This window comes from Myotis lucifugus, unplaced genomic scaffold, assembly GCF_000147115.1.
Source record: "Myotis lucifugus unplaced genomic scaffold, Myoluc2.0 scaffold_51, whole genome shotgun sequence".
Taxonomy (NCBI): domain Eukaryota; kingdom Metazoa; phylum Chordata; class Mammalia; order Chiroptera; family Vespertilionidae; genus Myotis; species Myotis lucifugus.
In genome coordinates, this window is record NW_005871099.1 from 2980404 (window position 1) to 2999228 (window position 18825).

Below are 18825 nucleotides of genomic sequence, written 5' to 3' on the forward strand. Positions count from 1 at the left end.
AATAATGTTTAAAATAACTTATTTCTAAAAGTTTTATCTCAATACTTAAAATTAAAGATTATAAAATCAAAATAATGTTCATTCAGGTACTTCAATGCTTTTGTTTTTTTACTTTAAATACTTTTTTATTTTTTATTGCAGTTGATATACAGAATTATATTAGTTTCAGGTGTACAACCTAGTGATTGGATATTATATAACTTACTGTTGAAAGTATTAATATGTCCCCTTTTTCCCCCAGACTGCTCCCTGCCCCCGGCCCTTATCACCTGAGTTATTTTCTGTTCTGCTTGTTCATTTATTATGTTTTGTTGTTTCCTCTGTCATGATTATAACAGACCTTAAATGGATTAATTAATTAGTATTTTAGTGTTGCCAATACACCTATAATTTCTGTTCCTTTCCAATTTGACAAGTGATATTGTCTTACAAATGATAAAACCAAAAAACCTGACGTATTTTGAAACTCTTGTTTGCTATACCAAGAAATGACACTAGGTGCCACTAAGTCACTAGAAAAACAACCTAAATCTGGACATAACCAACATTAAAGGGGATTCTGTAATATGAGAAATATAGTAGGATTGTGTCTCTGATTGTATGTGGTTTTCATTTGCCTTAAACTTTCCTTTTATTTTTATTTTTTACATTTTTTTTATTGATTTCAAAGAGGAAGGAAGAGGAAGAGAGAGATAGAAACATTAATGATGAGAATCATTGATTGGCTGCCTCCTGCACGCCTCCCACTGGGACCAATCCCACAACCCTGGCATGTCCCCTTAACCAGAGTCAAACCTGGGGCCCTTCAGTCCGCAGACTGACCTCTGTCCACTGAACCAAACCAGCTAGGGCTTGAACTTTCCTTTTAGAACTTAGTAGTTTGTCTATTTAAAAAGTTTATTACAAAATTGGATTTTTAAATATTAATTTTTCCATTTTCCCTTTTAAAAATATATTGATAGCAGCTTTATTCATAATCTCCTCAAACTGAAGCATTTATATGAGTTATTGTTGTAGGTATTTCAGTGTACCTTCCAGATGTGGTCCACAGATAGCCTCTAGTGATAGCTCCTTTTGTCTCAGCTGCAGAGAACAACCTGCAGCTGTGGAGGTCATGTTCTTCCCAGGGCAGCCCCCTCCTACTGACTGAGGGTATATACACCTAGGCATTTTGGCTCTATGTAGGACTTCTTTTAACTTTTAAAAGTTGAGTATAATTAATATATAATATTACATTAGTTTTAGATGTACAGCATAATGATTTGGCTTTTATTATATTGAGACTAGAGGCCCAGTGCATGAAAATTCATGCACTGAAGGGGGGTCCCTCAGCCCGGCTTGCCCCCTCTCAGAGTCTGGGTACCCTCAGGGGCGGAAGACGACCCTGCGATCAGGGGAAGGCAACGCCCCATAACACCTCTGCTGCTGCCACTGCTGGCAGCACAAGCCTCAGGCGGCCCTGGGCGGCTGGGCAGCCACCATCCGAGGTTTACTTGTGCCTTGGGCCGGCCCTGGGCAGCTGGGGGTTGAGAGAACTGGGGGACTCTGGAGGGAGGCGAGTGGAGCAGCTGGACTCACCTGGGGGGTGGGCCTGGCCTTGCTGCATGGCTGCCACCCCTGCAGGGCTGAGGGGACTGGGCGCTGCCATCTTTGAGGGCATGGCAGTCAATTAGCATATTCCCTCCTTATTGGCTCTGGGTTCTGACATCTTTGAGGGTGGGGCAGACAATTAGCATATTCTCTCCTTATTGGCTGTGGGCACAGCCATCTTTGTGACAGCATGAGGGTCAATTAGCATATTCTCTCTTTATTAGATAGGATATGTTTCCTCTATACCAGGGATGGGGAACATCCGGTCTGAGGGCCTGGCCCTGCCAAGGCATTAGGGCTGAGTTAATTAAATGTTTGACCAAATATAGCAGGCTATTGTTTAAGTTGATAATTTTGTATGGCCCTTGAATGATGATATAGATAGCCAAATGGCCCTTGGCAGTAGAAAGTTCCCCATGCCTGCCTTATACCCACTTTTTGAGAGTTTTTATCATGAATGAATGCTGAATTTTGTTAAAGCCTTTCCTATAGCTCTTGAGATGATCATATGATTTTATCCCTCATTTTGCTAATGTGGTGTATCACATTGATTGACTTAAGAATATTAAACCATTCTTCCATCCCTGGAAAAAATCCTACTTGATCATGGTTTATGATATTTGTAATGTATTGTTGAATTTTGTTTGCTAACATTTTATTGAGAATTTTTACATCTATGTTTATTAGGAATATTGATTGTAATTTTCTTTTCTTTTAGTGTCCTTATCTGATTTTGGTATCACTTGATGTTGGCCTAAATACTAAAGTGATATAGTATGAGTTTGAAGTGTTTTCTCCTCTTCTATTTTTTGAATGAATTTGAGGATTGGTATTAATTATTCTTTAAATATTTGGTAGAATTTATTAGTGAAGACATTCAGTCCTAGAATTTTTTGTTTGTTGGGAGGTTTTGATTACTGATTGAATATCCTTACTAGTAATAAGTCTGTTTAGATTTTCTATTTCTCATCATCCCCTCTTGGTAGGTGTGTTTCTAGTAATTTACCCACTTCTCTGGGTTGTCTAATTTGTTGGCATATAATTTTTCATAGTAGCCTCCTATGATTTTTGTATTTCTGTGGTATCAGTTGTAATATCTCCTCTTTTATTTCTGACTAGTGGCCCGTTGCACGAAGATTTGCGCAATAGGCCTTCCTTCCCCTGGCTGCTGGCACCGGTTTTCCTCTGGCATCTGGGACCCAGGCCTTTGGTCTGGCTGCAGCAGCGAGGCTTGGCTTCTCCGCACCGGCTGCTCCCAGTCCCTCTTTTTTTTTTCCAGCTCCTTGAGTGGAGCCCAGGGCAGAATGGAAGCCTGGGTTGCCCCCAGTGACCCAGGCCCCAGCCACTCCTTGAGCGGAGTCCCAGGCTGGCGGGAAGCTTGGCTTCCTTCGTCGCCGGGAGCAACCTAAGCCTCCTGCTGGCTCCAGCTCTGTGGCCGCCACCATCTTCAGTCTTCTCTCCATGCCTGTGTATGCAAATTAACCACCATATTTATTGGGTTAATTTGCATAGTCACTCTGATTGGCTGGTGGGTGTAGCGGAGTGGCTGAGTGATGATTAATTTACATGTTTCTCTTTTATTATATAGGATTTTACTTATTTGAGTACTCTTTCATCTTTCTTGCAATGAAAAGACCTGTAGTCCTATCCCCTGGACACTTGAACTTGGGAAAAGACTGCCCAGTGTGCAGGTGCTTTCACCCCCGCCACTCGCCACTCTCCCCTCTCCTCCAGAGAGGGCAACCACATGGGCCATGCCCCATTCCACCAGAGGGCTCTGTGCAGGCGCTGAAGCGAAGACTGGGGGGTGGAAGTTAATATTGGAAAGTTAAAGTATAAACATCACTGATTGTAAGTATAGGACAGAGGACAGGAAGTTTTTGAACAGTAAAACTCTTAGTCCCTGGAAGGATTTTTAATAATTTTCTCAAAAGGGTCAGGACATGCATGCTGTGCACAGGAAGAGATATACTCATAACTTGGGCCCGAGTCTAAGATCTTACCAAAAAGAGATCAGGTTAAGAACTTTTCCTTTGTATTCTACCTGCTACATTTTTATAGGATCCTATAATGAAAATCCTATAATAAAAACCAAATATGCTAAGTGTCCAGTTGTCCAGTCAACTGTTCAACCAATCAAAGAGTAATATGCTAATGATACGCTAAGGCCGTTCAACTGCTCACTATGATGTGCACTGACCACCAGGGGGCAGACAGTTGGCCAGTCAACCAGTTGCTGTGACATGCACTGACCACCAGGGGGAAGATGCTCTGACTGGTAGGTGAGCTTGCTGCTGGGGTCCGGCCCATCAGACTGAACAAGACGGGCCGAACATGCTCTGGAGCGCTCCCATGGCCCCTCCTTGGCTGGCCAACCTCCCATGTCCTTTCCTGGCCCTGATTGTGCACCGGTGGGGTCCCTCGGGCTGGCCTGCACCTTTTCGCAATCTGGGACCCCTTAGGGGATGTCGGAGAGCTGGTTTCAGCCTGATCCCACAGGCCAGGCCAAGGGTCCCCACTGGACCACGAATTCGTGCACCGGGCCTCTAGTAGGTAATAAAAGGTGCTGGGAAGAGATGTAAATGAAAATTAAATGTGAGGTAACTAGAGTTAAGCCAATCCTCCTTAGCAACAGAGCAGATGGAATTGAAAGTGAAATTTGAACTGTGTTATTAAGCAGATCCTCACCTACAAATAGCAACAAGTCTGTGATACAATAATATAAAAATTGACACCAAGTGATTCCCTGCCCCATGCTAAAGAGTAGGAGAGAAAACATACTCTTATGTCCCAGTGTTAAATACCGAGGACAAGAAAAAAAATAAATTAGCTACTTCATCCAACAAATATTTTGCTCTTATAGAAAATAACACTGAACAAATTAAAATAGCTTAATTATCAAAATGAAAGTATTTGTCCCTCAAGGCTCATTTCAAGATTCTCGTCTTTATCCAATTATTAACCAAAATTATTATGCCATAAACTCAGCCCAGTTTCAAGCAGTTCTCCACCTTTCAAGACCCAGTTAGCCAAAGCCCTAACACCTTATAAATAGTCTCCCTTAAATTCTGCAATTTAAGACGCTACTGAGACTCTGATAAACCAGTATCTGCAGTCAATCTAATAAACTTTGTTTTGCTTAATCAATAGCTGTCCCTGATGACCTTTCAGGAGGTAAGTAATATAACTAGTTCACTGTTGAAAGACAAAGATCAAGTGTCAGTGGCCAGAGGCCTAAGACCACCACAAATACACAACAGCTGAACAGAGTTGGGATTTGGCGGAGTTAATGATTGCAAGAAGGAAAATGCACACCATGGAGAACTGTAGGTGTGTCTCAGTAGAAGTGTGTTGGGATTGCATTATTAAACTTTGGGCCTTTGTTAGGTGGTTTTGGGACAGTTTGAAGGAAGTGAAGCTTTGCTATCATTGAATGTTGTCAGGAATTGGAAATAATTCTACAGACTAGCCTATGAACTATCTATTGCTGCATTACAAATTACTACAAACTTAGCAGCTTGAAACAACATGCATTTGCCACACCATTTGTGGGTCAGGACTCTGCATACAGCTAAGCTGGATTTTCTGCTCTTGAATTTTCACAAGGCTGCAGTCAAGGTGTCAGCTGGTACGCTTAGAGCATCGGCCCTTCTACTCTCTCTAAAAAAATCAATGGAGCCCTAACCGGTTTGACTCAGTGGATAGAGCGTCGGCCTGCGGACTCAAGGGTCCCAGGTTTGATTCCGGTCAAGGGCATATACCTTGGTTGCGGGCACATCCCCAGTAAGGAGTGTGCAGGAGGCAGCTGATCGATGTTTCTCTCTCATCGATGTTTCTAACTCTCTATCCCTCTCCCTTCCTCTCTGTAAAAAATCAATAAAATATTTTTTAAAAAATCAATGGAATAAATATATTCTCGGGTGAGGATTAACAAAACAAAACAAACAAACAAAAAGCATCCAAAACTTATAAATAAACTAAAGGGATTGCTCTTTTTTTTCTTTCAGTGTTTTTACTGAGCATTGCCAGGCCCACCCAGGAATTATCTGACTCCTAGGAGTTTTGCCTTTGCTTAATTTGCTATTTTGCGATTGGTTTAGATAATTTACAACTCTGTAAAGATAGCCTTAAATGATGCTTGTCCTCTAGCAATGTGGTTTTATTGCCCTGTAAAACATTAATTAGTTTCATATCTAAATTAGTAATCTTATTCAAGCATTCATTCTTTCAGCCTCTCTAAATAATTTCTTTTTTCCAATTCTTCTTGAACCATCTTGCAGGTCCTATCTTTAATTAATGAATTAAATATTGGACATGGGTTCACTTTATGTTCATATGAAAGTTATATATTTAACTTTTTGAAAATTATACTTTGACATCACTAATCTCTTAGAGACTGTGCCTTTTAACCCTACATCTACAGTTTTTAGAATATAGCCGGTGCTCCGAAAGTGTTAACTGAGTGAAGTGAATATTTCAGGTACAGAAACTGTGCTTAAGAGAAGAACTTGCTTGAATTCATATGGCTTCTGATGTAATAATGAACTGGGATTGAAAACTTCAGTTTTTAAATTCTAGTCCAAGGACATTTTTAATGGAACATGACAGCTTGAACTCCATATATATTCAAATACTGTGGTTACCACATGCTTGGAACAAAATATTCTGTTACCTGAAATAAAACTTAAAAATGGTACAACTGCCTTAAAATTTATTATAATATTTAATCATCTTTATGGATGTCAAAATTATGTATAACTGTAATATAAAGTAAGTAGTTAACATAACAGTACAACTCATTGCATAATTAGTGAACAGTTTTATTACTATAATACACACATATTAAAATTTCAATAGGAAAATATAATAAATATGAGTTATTTTTAGAAAAAGGAACATAGCAGTTCAGAATAATGCCATATTTAAAACATTTTATAAATCATAATACTTATATTACAGTTTTTAAAAAAGTACATTTATAGAACAAGGGAGAACATCACACAATCTTGCATAAACTTACTCTTTCTTTCAGAGGATAAATTCTAAAAATTTGGCTAAAATAATGCCCTTATTTTGATTATGGAGAGAGAGAGATAAGAAAACTGTCATGAATCTTAGAAAAATGACTTTTGACAGATATCATTTAGAATTTCTTAAGATAAATACACATCCCATCATAATCACAAAAATATTTTATTGACATGCTTGTCTATGACAAAATAAGATGTAAAGGAACATCCCTTTCTCTAAATATATAAGTTCTGAATATATAGGTCAGTTAATGAAACATTGGTCAATGGCAGACTGCATGTATGACAGTGGTCCCCTAAGATTATAATGGAACTGAAAAATTCCTACCGCCTAGTGATGTAGCTGTTGTAACATCATAGCACAACACATTACTGTGGTGATACTGGTGTAAACATCTATTTATGTGACTATGCTGCCAATCGTGTAAAAGTATAGAACATGCAATTACATAATACTCGACAATATGAATGACTATGTCACTAGTTTATGTGTTTTTACTCTACCTTTTCTATATTTAGATACACAAATACCATTGTTTTAGAATTGACTACAGTATTAAGTACAGTAACATGCTATATAGGCTTGTTGTTTTTATTTGGGATAGGAAAATCATTTATAAAAAGCAATAGACAGCCCTACTCGGTTTGGCTCAATGGATAGAGCATCAGCCTGTGGAGTGAAGGGTCCCAGGATCAATTCTGGTCAAGGGCAGATGCTTAGGTTGTGGGCTTAATTCACAGGAGACGGCGTCCAGAAGACAGCCAATCAATGATTCTCTTTAATTGTTGATGTTCCTCTCTCTCTCCCTCCCCCTTCCTCTCTGAAATCAATAAAAAAATATTTTTTTAAAAAGCAATAAACATGCAAAAGGTTTTTAAATTGAAGTAATTTGATATACTCTACCCTGAACAATTTTAAGACTTTCTTTCGAATTTTCATCATAGATATGTCAGGAGGTAATTCTGGTATTTCTGCAGCAATTCTGAGCAAATGGCATTTACAGTTTTGTTCAAGAATGTTTGCAAAACTGCTTCAAAACAGGAACCAGACTGGCTAACATCTCAGGATAATAAAGCTAAAGTCTCCCTCCTGGAGACATTCTACAGTATTACAGATAATGTCTCTTTCTAGACTGCAGGAAGGCAAGGTCAGCCAGCAAGTCCTACAAAGATAAAAATCATAGTCTCACATTTTTTCATCTGTGACACAGATGTACCATTTGTGGAGTATCAGCCTAGCCCCCCGCATTGCCCCTTTGGATGTGGGGCACAGGGAACCAATGGGAACATGAAGTTATGCTGCCTGCTGGGCCGTGGGAATAATCTGCAGGCATTTGGGCTTATCTTATCGTTACCAATCAAGTACACGGAAGTGTGGCAAGCTGGCCAGTTTCTGCTCCTTGCCATCTACTTGACTGCTTGACAGAATAAAATTGGAGATTGTAAGAAAATATGGATTTGGAAGAAGAGGCAAATGATTTGGTCTGCATGGACATCTACCCCCAAAAGGGGAGGGGGATGAAAAGAAAACACATACAGCATTCTTGCTGACTATTCTGGGAGTAGTTCTAAAGTATACATTTTCCGTTACCATCACCTGTGGTTGGCAAATCCTTTAAGGAAAATGATGTGTCAAGATACCTTAGTTGGATACAATTATCTGTTAAAATATCAAAATAGCCCTGCCTGGTACGGCTAGGTTGGTTGGACATTGTCCTGTGCATCCAAGTGTTGCAGGTTCGATTCCCAGCTGTGGGCTCAATCCCCAGTAGGGTGTGTGCAGGAGGCAGTCAATTGAATTTTGCTATTACATCAATGTTTCTCTCTTTCTCTCTCTCTTTCTCTCTCTCTCTCTCTCTCTCTCTCTCTCTCTCTCCTTCCTTCTTTCCTTTCTCTAAAATTAATTTAAATATCTTACAAAAAATCAAAATAAAGCCCTAGTTTGGATCATATATTCGCCAAATAAATGTAAATGTGAAAATAACTTTATTTATCATTTAAAGATGATGATACTCCTCTTAGCAGTTATATTTCTAATGTAAACAGTAGATCTCTCTCTCTTTCTCTCTCTCATTAATCTCTCTCTCTTTCTATCTCTCTTTCTCTCTCTCTCTCTCTCTCTCTCTCTCCCTCTCCCTCCCTCTATGAGAGTTTTATTACAATTACTCAACCTCCAAGTCTAACCACTTGGCAAAACTTAAGTGTAGAAGTCTATATAGTCCTGGACTTAGTGAAAAACAAGGCTTCCATGAGAGACAAATTAAGTTAGAGTATGCAGAGAGAATACTATAACATAGATTCACATAATAATATGGAGTATTATATGGAGTATACTTGTCATCTTTACTCCATTTTTAAGTAAAGAAAGGTCTTCTAAAAACTTACTTTGGCCTTGAGAATTTTAATGTGACTACACTCAGTATAATAATTTAACTCAAGAAATATTTATTACATATCTAAATGGACTTGCAGTGATGTAAGTGCTGGAAATACAATAGTGAATAAAACACTGAAATAAAAACTCCATTCAGCCCTGAAACTGATCCTCAATTATTGAGGTGTTACTCTTGGTGTAAAATGGCAAGCACCAAACTTGTCATTTTACAAGCTACAGGAAGACAACAGGGAAGTTTGAACCGCTCTAAATATGCATATAACTGAATATCACCCATTACTGCTTATAGTTCTATTGTGTGTCGTGTTAGTCTTCCCCTCTGTAACGCATATTTCATTGATGGCAGCTCTCGTAGAAACTCCTCAGGCTTCTGCCAGTGCTACTCCCCGCGCTCAGTCCCTTCCTCAGCGCAAGTGCCCCTTCAAATAAGACTTCTGTAGGTTTGCAGACAGATTTCAGGAGCAGCTTTTCCTTCATTCAATCCCTTATCTTGCTTGTCAAATCAAAAACAAATCTGGACTAAGGAGGAAGAGACTTTTTGAAAGGATTATTGTGAGGAGGTGGAGGTGGAGGGGCTATTGCAATAAGAGCTCTGACCATAAGAATCTGCAAGCTTCTCAAGGGTTAGGCCAGAGGGTGTTTCTTGTACAGCGAGGAAGAAACCAGGCTGCAGAGAAGCAAGGCGAAAGGGTAGCTTGATTGGATAGTAGATCAAAGAACGTTTTACCTCGAGGTCAATGTACACTCAAGAGAGGCTGAATGCTGGCACTAGCTGAGGGTGGGTCAAAGTTCAGGTGCCTGGAAGGAGAGAAGCTTCAAGTTTAAGGATTATTTTGTTTCCATTCACCAGTGGGCGAAAGCAGTTCATCTAATTATTTATGAGACAAAAAAAATATATGGGAATTTGGAGAGTCTGTGTCTTATGGTTCATAAAGTAAGTTTTTATGTATATCGCTCATTAAATTTTGATACAGGAAAACATGGCCTCGCCAGGCAATCTGTGTGCTAACTAGCAGTCAGAGCATACACAGGAAAGAAGGAACAAATGACTTTGAAGAGTCAATGGAAACTTTACATCTCAGTTCCCATATCCAATAAATGAAGGGATTTAGTAACTATCTTCATTTTCTGAAACTGTTTAATTTTATAAAACAAGGTGTTTACACAAATACTAGTCTGGGATGGAACCGATTTAACATAACTTTTAGCTGTGGAGGGCAAGATGACATTTTTCTTTTTTTCTTTTTATGGCACGCTTCACGCGTTTGCATGTCATCCTTGCGCAGGGGCCATGCTAATCTTCTCTGTATCATTCCAGTTTTAGTATATGTGCTGCTGAAGCGAGCACAAGATGACATTTCATTGGGTACTTTATCTTGTGCATTTGAAGTTTTGTTGGAGTATAGTGAATAATTGCAAAAATAGAGATTTTAAATTTTGAAAAGTATAACATTTTAGTTTAATTGCCTTTCTCCTCCATCATCCTGAGAAACAGAATTCCATTATCATCACTTTTGTGTTACAACCCCCACAATGTCTGATGATTCTCATGCATTTTTTCTTCACTTAGAAGCTAACCTCCCTTCCATCTATCCTCCTCTTAAGAAATCAACCGATCCAAAGACATACCCTCTTTTGATTTCTTGCTCTAACAACTCCAGAGCTTAATGCATGAGAGATTAAAAAAAAATTGTTCCCCATAATTAGCTGCCATTTTGGACTGTCAGTATGATGTTCTTCCTTTAGCAATAAGTCATTATAACTCAGTTTGTTCCTATAATAACAGGTTACTTTATTCAAGGGGGCTTTTCTACACTTTATTTTGATGAAACTGGAAAAAGCTCCACCTCCTTTAAGAAAATAAAGGATTTTAAGAAACTCATCATGTAAGTAACCACTCCTTTTGTGGGTAGAACCAGAGGGAAATTCTCACTCAATAAACCAGGGTCCCAGTTATAAGCAAAATGGGAATCACATAACTCATGTAAACCAACTGAGGGTTCCAGCAGTAAAATAATTCCAAGTCTAAGATATGTCTGTACTTGAGAGAAAAATTCATGGTAACTCAGGAGTTCAAAAATCCCAGGGTATTTTCTCCCCCTGCCAAGGTATTCCCCAATAGAAATTTAACTCAGTATAATTTAGAAGAACTTTGAAACACAGGAGGGAACCTAAAACTCAGTAATTTTAGTGGAGGAGTGCGGTGGTACTTAGCATAGTTGTGATTTAAGAGATAGAGCCTGTGAGGACAAAGTGTATCTATCAGGAAGGTGGGGATCCCCAACTGTGAGACCCTCAAAAGCTTAGAGCAGTGCTTCTCATTTTATAGTGCACGTGAAGCACCTAGAGATCTTACTCAAATGCAGATTCTTATCCAAAAGGTCTTGAGTAGGGCCTGAGATTTTGCATTTCTAACAAGCTTCCAAGTGATGCTCATTCTATTTGTCCTTGACCCATCCTTTTATATATATATATTGACTCTAGAGAGGAAGGGAAAGAGAGGGAGAGAGAGAAACATAAATGATGAGAGAGAATCACTGATTGGCTGCCTCCTGCACGTCCCCTACTGGGGATTGAGCCCGCAACTTGGGCATGTGCCCTCAACTGGAATCAAACCTGGGACTCTTCAGTCCACAGGCTGACGCTCTATCCACTGAGGCTTTGGCCCATACTTGGAGCACCAAAGTCCCCATGAAAGTCTGTAAGGCACAGCCTGAAAACAGTGAGTTCAGCAGTAACAAGGAAGTGGTAACAGGTGGTGTATCCTCTGATTATCAACCAAATGACTAAACTCCATCTGGATTCATAAAAGGAAGCCTTTTGTAAGGATCTTTGCAAATTTCCTTCAGGGAGACCAAGATTTCTATCAGCAGCATGAATGGAGCAGGCGTGTTCAAGGGTTCCTTTCATATGTATATTAAAGCTTACATTTCTTTTTTATCCTTTAACATTCAAAGTGGTTTTTATATAAATATATATGATCCTGGTTACAAATTTAAATTTGGTAAGAAAAAAAAGTCTATTAAGTCGGGACTTTGTCAAATCTTTCAATTTAGCATTGTCAATCTTTTCCTTTCTGGTGCCTGATTGCTAATCCCCATAGACTGAGACTTGAGGCTAAAATTGTGACTAAGTATTTAACACTGAATGATGAAGTGAAAGACATCTTGTTCCCCTGAAGCAGAATGTAAATTCATTCCTAATGGAAATCATGGCTTTCAATCTCAAAGTACCTGATGAATTAATGAGCCACCTCTAGCATGTCAATATTTGAGCTGATTTAGGATTATTTCTTATGATGGCCAATGATTTGTCAGAAACATATTTAATTTTTCCATTGAATTTTTAGCATTTTAAATTAGATTTTTAAAATTTTTATAATACATTTCTTATATATTTTATAAAAAGCTGTTTATAAATGGTGTATCCATTTAACTGTAAACGAATTTTCAATAGTGAGAGCACAGTGGAAATCAAGAGGAAAGCATAATAAACAAAAATACATGCACCAGTTCAGCTCTTCCTAAACCCAAAGCTAAAACACATTTCTCCAGAACAAAACAAGAGTAATCTTTTTAATTAAACCTCCATCTCCCTAGGCTGGAGCAGAGGGATCACTTTATATTGAGCTGATTCACAGAGATAACCATTTCCCCTAAATTTGCATTCCATCCTCAGCATTCCTGTGGAATTTTTAGGCTGGTTAGTATTTAGTTTACTTGATGGGGAAATTTACAAGAAACCATGTAAAAAATGAACTCATTTTAAAAATAATTTTAAATGTTATTATTAGTATTATTATTATTTGTTTTCCAGTTAATGATTGTGGAGGAGAATATATAGTGAAACATTGCTACTAAACATTTGATCTTATCATGATTTTAAACCATTCTCTATAGAGTTGGGTAGCTTAATTTTATTTACTTGCAGTTATAATGCAACTATTTTTCTACTATTAACTACACTTTAAAACTATATCTGATAATGTTGGTATAATGTGTCATGATAATGAGGAGAAGGAAGCAAGGTAGACAGGGGCAGGATCAGGGAGGAGAGAATCAGGAAACCCAGCTGGGCAGGAAGGAAGGATGCACACAGGAGACAAACTTTAGAATGTATGGCTGTTGCTAAGACAGGCAGCTTGCAAATAACCAATCACAAGGCAGTGAAGCATATAAACCAATCCCAAGGATGTTGCTGAAGCAAAATTCTTTGAGAGGACCAATAAAAAATGAGCAAGGCATGTATCTGCCCCTAGATTAAAAAGTGCTTGCTTCCTCTCCCCTCTCTCTCCTCTCTCTCCCCAGAGCACAATGGGTTCCTGGGGGTCCAGGGGCCCTTCCTGTGTCGGGGACCACAGCCCTGCGCCCACGTGGCTTAAGGCCAATTGGAGCTCCACTGTGGACGAATAGATTTTAATACCCGATGGTGACATGGAAAGGAAGCTCTGGAAGCTGGGCTGCTCCTGGAACCCCAGCTACACCTTCCCAGGGCTGGCCTGCTGCCATTTTTGTCTGAGACCCATTCTTCAGTTTTGTGAGACAACGAACTCAGACTGAAACACCTCACATTTTGGGTTCAATAAGATGTCTTCTATTTAGATTGGAGATTTTTCTTTTCCTAATTTTTCACCAGTCTTGGAAATACATTTTATCTACTTGACTCTGGTCTCCTCAAAGAGATGTTTAGGTCTGTTTTGTTTTCCTTTCGCCTTCTAGTATATTGTTGTGATCCTAAAAACATGATTTCACTTTCTAAAGGATCTTATAAAGCACTGAAATTTCCTTGTTAACATTTTGTTTTGGAGTTATTAGTTGTGTCTTTTAAAGCAACCTGGAGACTTCTCATTCTGCCTATGTATTTTAGAAGGGAGGAAAGCTAACTTTATTATTGTGCCCTTTTTTGTTTCAAGGACAGATTGCATTTGATGTATTTCAAAAGATATAGGGAACTTTCCATTTTTATTCTAATTACCTTTTTAACAATGTTCAATGTTGTCACATAGAGTGAGGCCATAAAACACTATACACTAAGGAGGTAAATGGTAATGACTGCTTCAAAAGTGTATAGTTTAGGGAATGTGCAGTATTGGAGTCAGGAACATTTCCCCCCCTATCTCTGAAGGGGTTTTCAATACAGCAGTCCTCAGAGGAACTGCATTTATGATTTTGCTGAGTTTACCTCAAAGACATTTGATGCTTTATCCTTTCTTTATTTGCCAGGCAGCCCTCAAGCAAAAAATTTACATGAGAAAACCATAGTGCACTGAGTTTTAATTAAAACTTCACATCCAAAATGCACTGGGATTTAATTTAAATATTTAATTGAAACACAACTTTAAACATAAAATAAGAGAAGGGATGTGAGACTAAATGATTGCATGACTAAGAGACACTTGAATTTAACCATAAGTACACTGATAGATTACTCCTCACCCATTGATCACTACATTTTTCTTGCTAATAAATAGCCCATCCTATGTACATTGTAGTTGTTACTGGACTACAGAGGTTCCTTTGCCTTCGCACATCAAAGCCCAATAAGACCAGAACATTAGTTGGCGGGAAAGAAAGTGTTTATTTTGGGAAGTGGCTCATGTTCAGAGACATAGGTGAACTAATGCTTAAAGCCCTGGCTCCCTGATGGCTTCCAGGGGATGGGTTATAGAAGGGGAAATCATTAATTATGATAACTAAGGGAGTTAGGGTTGTGGTCTCTACTGATCAGTCGATGCTAGGGTATGGGGATGGTTGATCATTGCATCCTTTCCTGATGTCATCCATAGCATGTGTCACTTTCTCTGGTTTCCCTGCTTTTCTGGGCCTGGAGCTGAGGCACAGGTTAAGCCTAGGTGTTATCTCTAATTTGGTTGGAATTCTGTCTCTGTGGTCTTTGTGTCTAAGATTATTTGATGCCGATCAGAACTTCATTGCCCTGAGAACTGAATGAGTGAGGGAGTGAACCTGTAAGGAGAAAGAGGCAGGTGAGTCAGGGTTCTGTTTGAGGCCAGTTTGAATCAAAAGGAAAGAGAGGAGAAAAGGTCATAGTAAATAAATTAAGCTTTTGCATGGTTACTAAAGCGTACGTCAATCAACACTGATAGAATCATCCCCAAATTCTCCTGTATTTTCTATTGTGATGAATGGTACTGACAATCTAGTCGCCAAAGCTTGAAGTCTTGATTTCTCCTACTTCCTCTCCTTAATAATCCAGCCTCCTTTATGAAGATGCCTTGACACAAAACTTTGCTTACACAGGGACAATGCTTACTGGCTGGGTTAGTCTTTCTCTACAGTTTGAACAAGGAATTTAGAAGAACACAAAAAGTACAAAGTGAAGTCAAATTAATTCCAGAACACAGTACTAGAGATCAACGTACTCTTGCTAGAGAGGAGGCAACCAGATTATGCAAGAGCCAGAGTTGCATTGGATTCAGAATGTTGTTCTAATATCCTGTGGGCTATGGCTGTAGCAAGTCTTTGTTTCTTTCCTGAAAGTTGGATGTCTGGTTTTTATAGGTCCCAATCAGACTGCAAAGTACAATTCCTATTTAAAAAAAATAATTTTAATTGATTTTTAGCAAGAGAGGAAGGGAGAGGGGAAAGAGAAAGAGAAACACCGATGTGAGAGGGGAACATCAATCGGCTGCCACCTGAATGCCCTCTACCAGGGATTGAGCCTGCAACCTTTTGGTTCATGTGATGACTCCCAACCAACTGAGCCACACCAGCCAGGGAAATTACTATCCTATATAATAAAAGGCTAATATGCAAATAGACCAAACTATGGAATGACAGCTCATTATGATGTACACTGACCACCAGGGGGCAGATGCTCAACGCAGGAGCTGCACCCTGGTGGTCAGTGTGCTCCCACCGGGGGAGTGCCACTCAGCCAGAAGCCGGGCTCACAACTGGCAAGCACAGCAGTGGTGGTGGGAGCCTCTAGCTTTTTAATATTCCCATATTACTTGAAGAAACCTGAGCAAGCCTTTCCTATTGACAACCAATACAAAAATACTCTTAAGCTATAACTATTAAAGGGACATTGTTCAGGCAGTATATCAAATGGACATTAATGGTTAAAAGCATGTACTTCTAATTGAGTGCTGGCTGTGTGACTTTAGGCAGATTACTTAGCCTTTCTATACTTCAATTTACTTATATATAAAATTATGATAATAAGGCTTACCTCAGAAGAATTACTGTTTATGTGGTTGGACTTTTTTCTCTAGTGGATGTGTTTTTTATTTTGATTTATAAGAATATTAAAATGTATTATGAATAGTAAATTTTACATTCATTGCAAAGGGCCTCCCATAATGTGCTATTTTGGCATGTGGATTATAATGAGGCACATGCAATCAAGACCCTGTAGGTTCAGGAGAAACTTCTACCCCTCCCTTAACTACCTAGGAGACTCTAAATTGGGGTCTTGCACATAATAACAATTAATATGAGAGATAACGTTTTATGACCTACCTACAGGACAGGACAAACTTCTAACTACTGAACAGCTGCTCTTATTATTCTGCAAATTCCCCTCTTCCCCTGTGAAGTCCCAAGGAACCTTACCTCATGCCTTGGCTCAGGATGACATATATATCCCATTTTACCATTCTGTCTTGGAACCTCTCATGGATGTGGGCCTATATGTATATATATATAGATATATATAGATATATAAAATTAAATTTGTTACTTGCTCTTGTTAATCTGTCTCATGCCACTTTAATTATTAGAACAGCTAAATGAATCTAGAACGTTAGAGGAAAATTTCTTCCTTCCCTACAATTGCATATACTTGGGGAGACTTACTAGTACTATGCACTAACTTTTAGTTCTTTTACTCCTTGCCTTGTCTATAAATAAGAATTATTCTGATTACTTGATATATAATTACAATGTTAATTCAAGAAATTGTTATATACCACTATAGTGACCTTAATTTCCATTATTTATTGTTTTAAATGTAGAGTCCAAAGAAAGTAGGTACTTACAGGAGGATTACACCCAAAGCAATTCACAATATGAGAAAGAGGTCTTTTGTGTCATTTTTCTAAAGATGATTTATGGTTTTCTTCTATATAAAAGCAATAATACAGAAACATTTTTGTGTGTGTGTGTAATGAGGGCTAAAGTTCATTGTCCACTTTCACTTAAAAGATGAACTGTAATTCTTCTTTTGAACATGTTATTAATGATCTTGAGACAGATTGCTAAAACTAAATCTCATGTTCTATTTACCAGTGTGCTGAAGCCAGCTTATAATGGGGATAGCAAAGACTAGCAATGAAGTGTTAGGAATTTGTAAACCAGTTGACATCACATTGGTGACTTGAAATTAGAAATGGTGAAAGTACTTACACTAGGGAAATTAACAAATGCCACAAATCAGGATTGTTTTTGTTGTTTTAATACACTTCTATTGATTTTTAGAGATAGGAAGGGAGAGGGATAGAGAGATAGAAATATGGATGATTAACATTTATTGGCTGCCTCCTGCACGCTCCCTACTGGGGATCAAGCCCACAACCTGGGCATGTGCCCTGACTGGGAATGGAACCATGACCTCCTGGTTCATGGGTCAATGTTCAGCTGTGGAGCCACACCGGCCGGGTGAGTTTGGGTATTTTGTTATGCTGTTTTTCTCCAGGGAGCTCACTTTTAAACATTTACCATTACACCACTGATACTATTCTTCCATCATCCCATGTTTTTTACATTTTAAAACAGAAGGTTCTTTCAAACCCTGAATTAGTCCACTCAGAATTTGACTATGATATTCATTCCATAGCAAATATAAATAGATTAATGAGGGAAGCCTGGGCATTTTTTGTTCTTTGTAGGAAACAAGAACATAAATCCTGTCTGTCCAGAATATAGGCAGAGTTAAGAATGTTGCCCTGTCTTTCTTATCCCATCTGTCATCATAGGTAAAATTTCAACTAAATCTTTTGAGAAATCTGAGTAGAATATTTATGAAGTCTTATATTACAGTTTTACTCTGCAACTTTAGTTTTAGAAAAAGTAGAATTTTCATCCAAGAAAAAAGCCAAGAATGACCTCTAAGGGAATATAGATAGTAATCACAGAGGACTTATAAAATTGTTTTGAAAAATATGCAATCCAAAATTAATTAGCTTCTAATCTCATTCATACTGCCTTTGAGAGATTTTTTAGGTCATCATTTTTCTGGTAGGTAGTATTTGGGTATTAATAGAAACACCTAGACATATTTTTTTTTAAATATGTTTTTGTTGATGTTAGAAAGAGAGGTAGGGAGAGGTAGAGAGAGAGAAAAAAAAACACATCAATTGGCTGCCTCCTGCATTCCCATACACTGGGGATTGAACCTGCAACCTGGGCATGTGCCCTGACTGGGAATGACCCAGTGACCTTTTGGTACATGGGATGATGCTCAACCAACTGATCCACGCCAGCCAGGGCAATAGATTCTTACCTAGACTTGGCTTCCAGTAACCAGTGATATGAAACTGACTCCTATAGTTTTAGTTTAGTTTTTATTTAAATTTGATATATTTGTCAACATTTAAAATTCAGGAGAATTCATACAAACTCTGGATTCCTGTTTTCACTTTTATAAATTAGATCTGCCCACTGTGGGACCACCTGTTTTTCAAGGCAGCAATTCACTCCTCTTGTGCAGTCATAAGCCCTTAAGACCATTAATATGATCTTATGTCCTTCAGTCCTCCCTACTCATTACGTTCAATCTAGCTCAATTCATATGGTCACATAACCTGCCCCATTCGTGCAGACATTCAATTCTGTACCTCTCATTCCAAGC

At 38.6% G+C, this 18825-nt stretch overlaps 1 non-coding gene across 1 annotated transcript; it reads right to left on the reverse strand.

The window, feature by feature from the left end:
• Positions 1–10256: 10256 nt before the first annotated feature.
• On the reverse strand, positions 10257–10363 carry LOC111826022. The gene has a single exon (XR_002829265.1). It is a non-coding gene; the product is annotated as a U6 spliceosomal RNA (small nuclear RNA).
• Positions 10364–18825: the final 8462 nt, after the last annotated feature.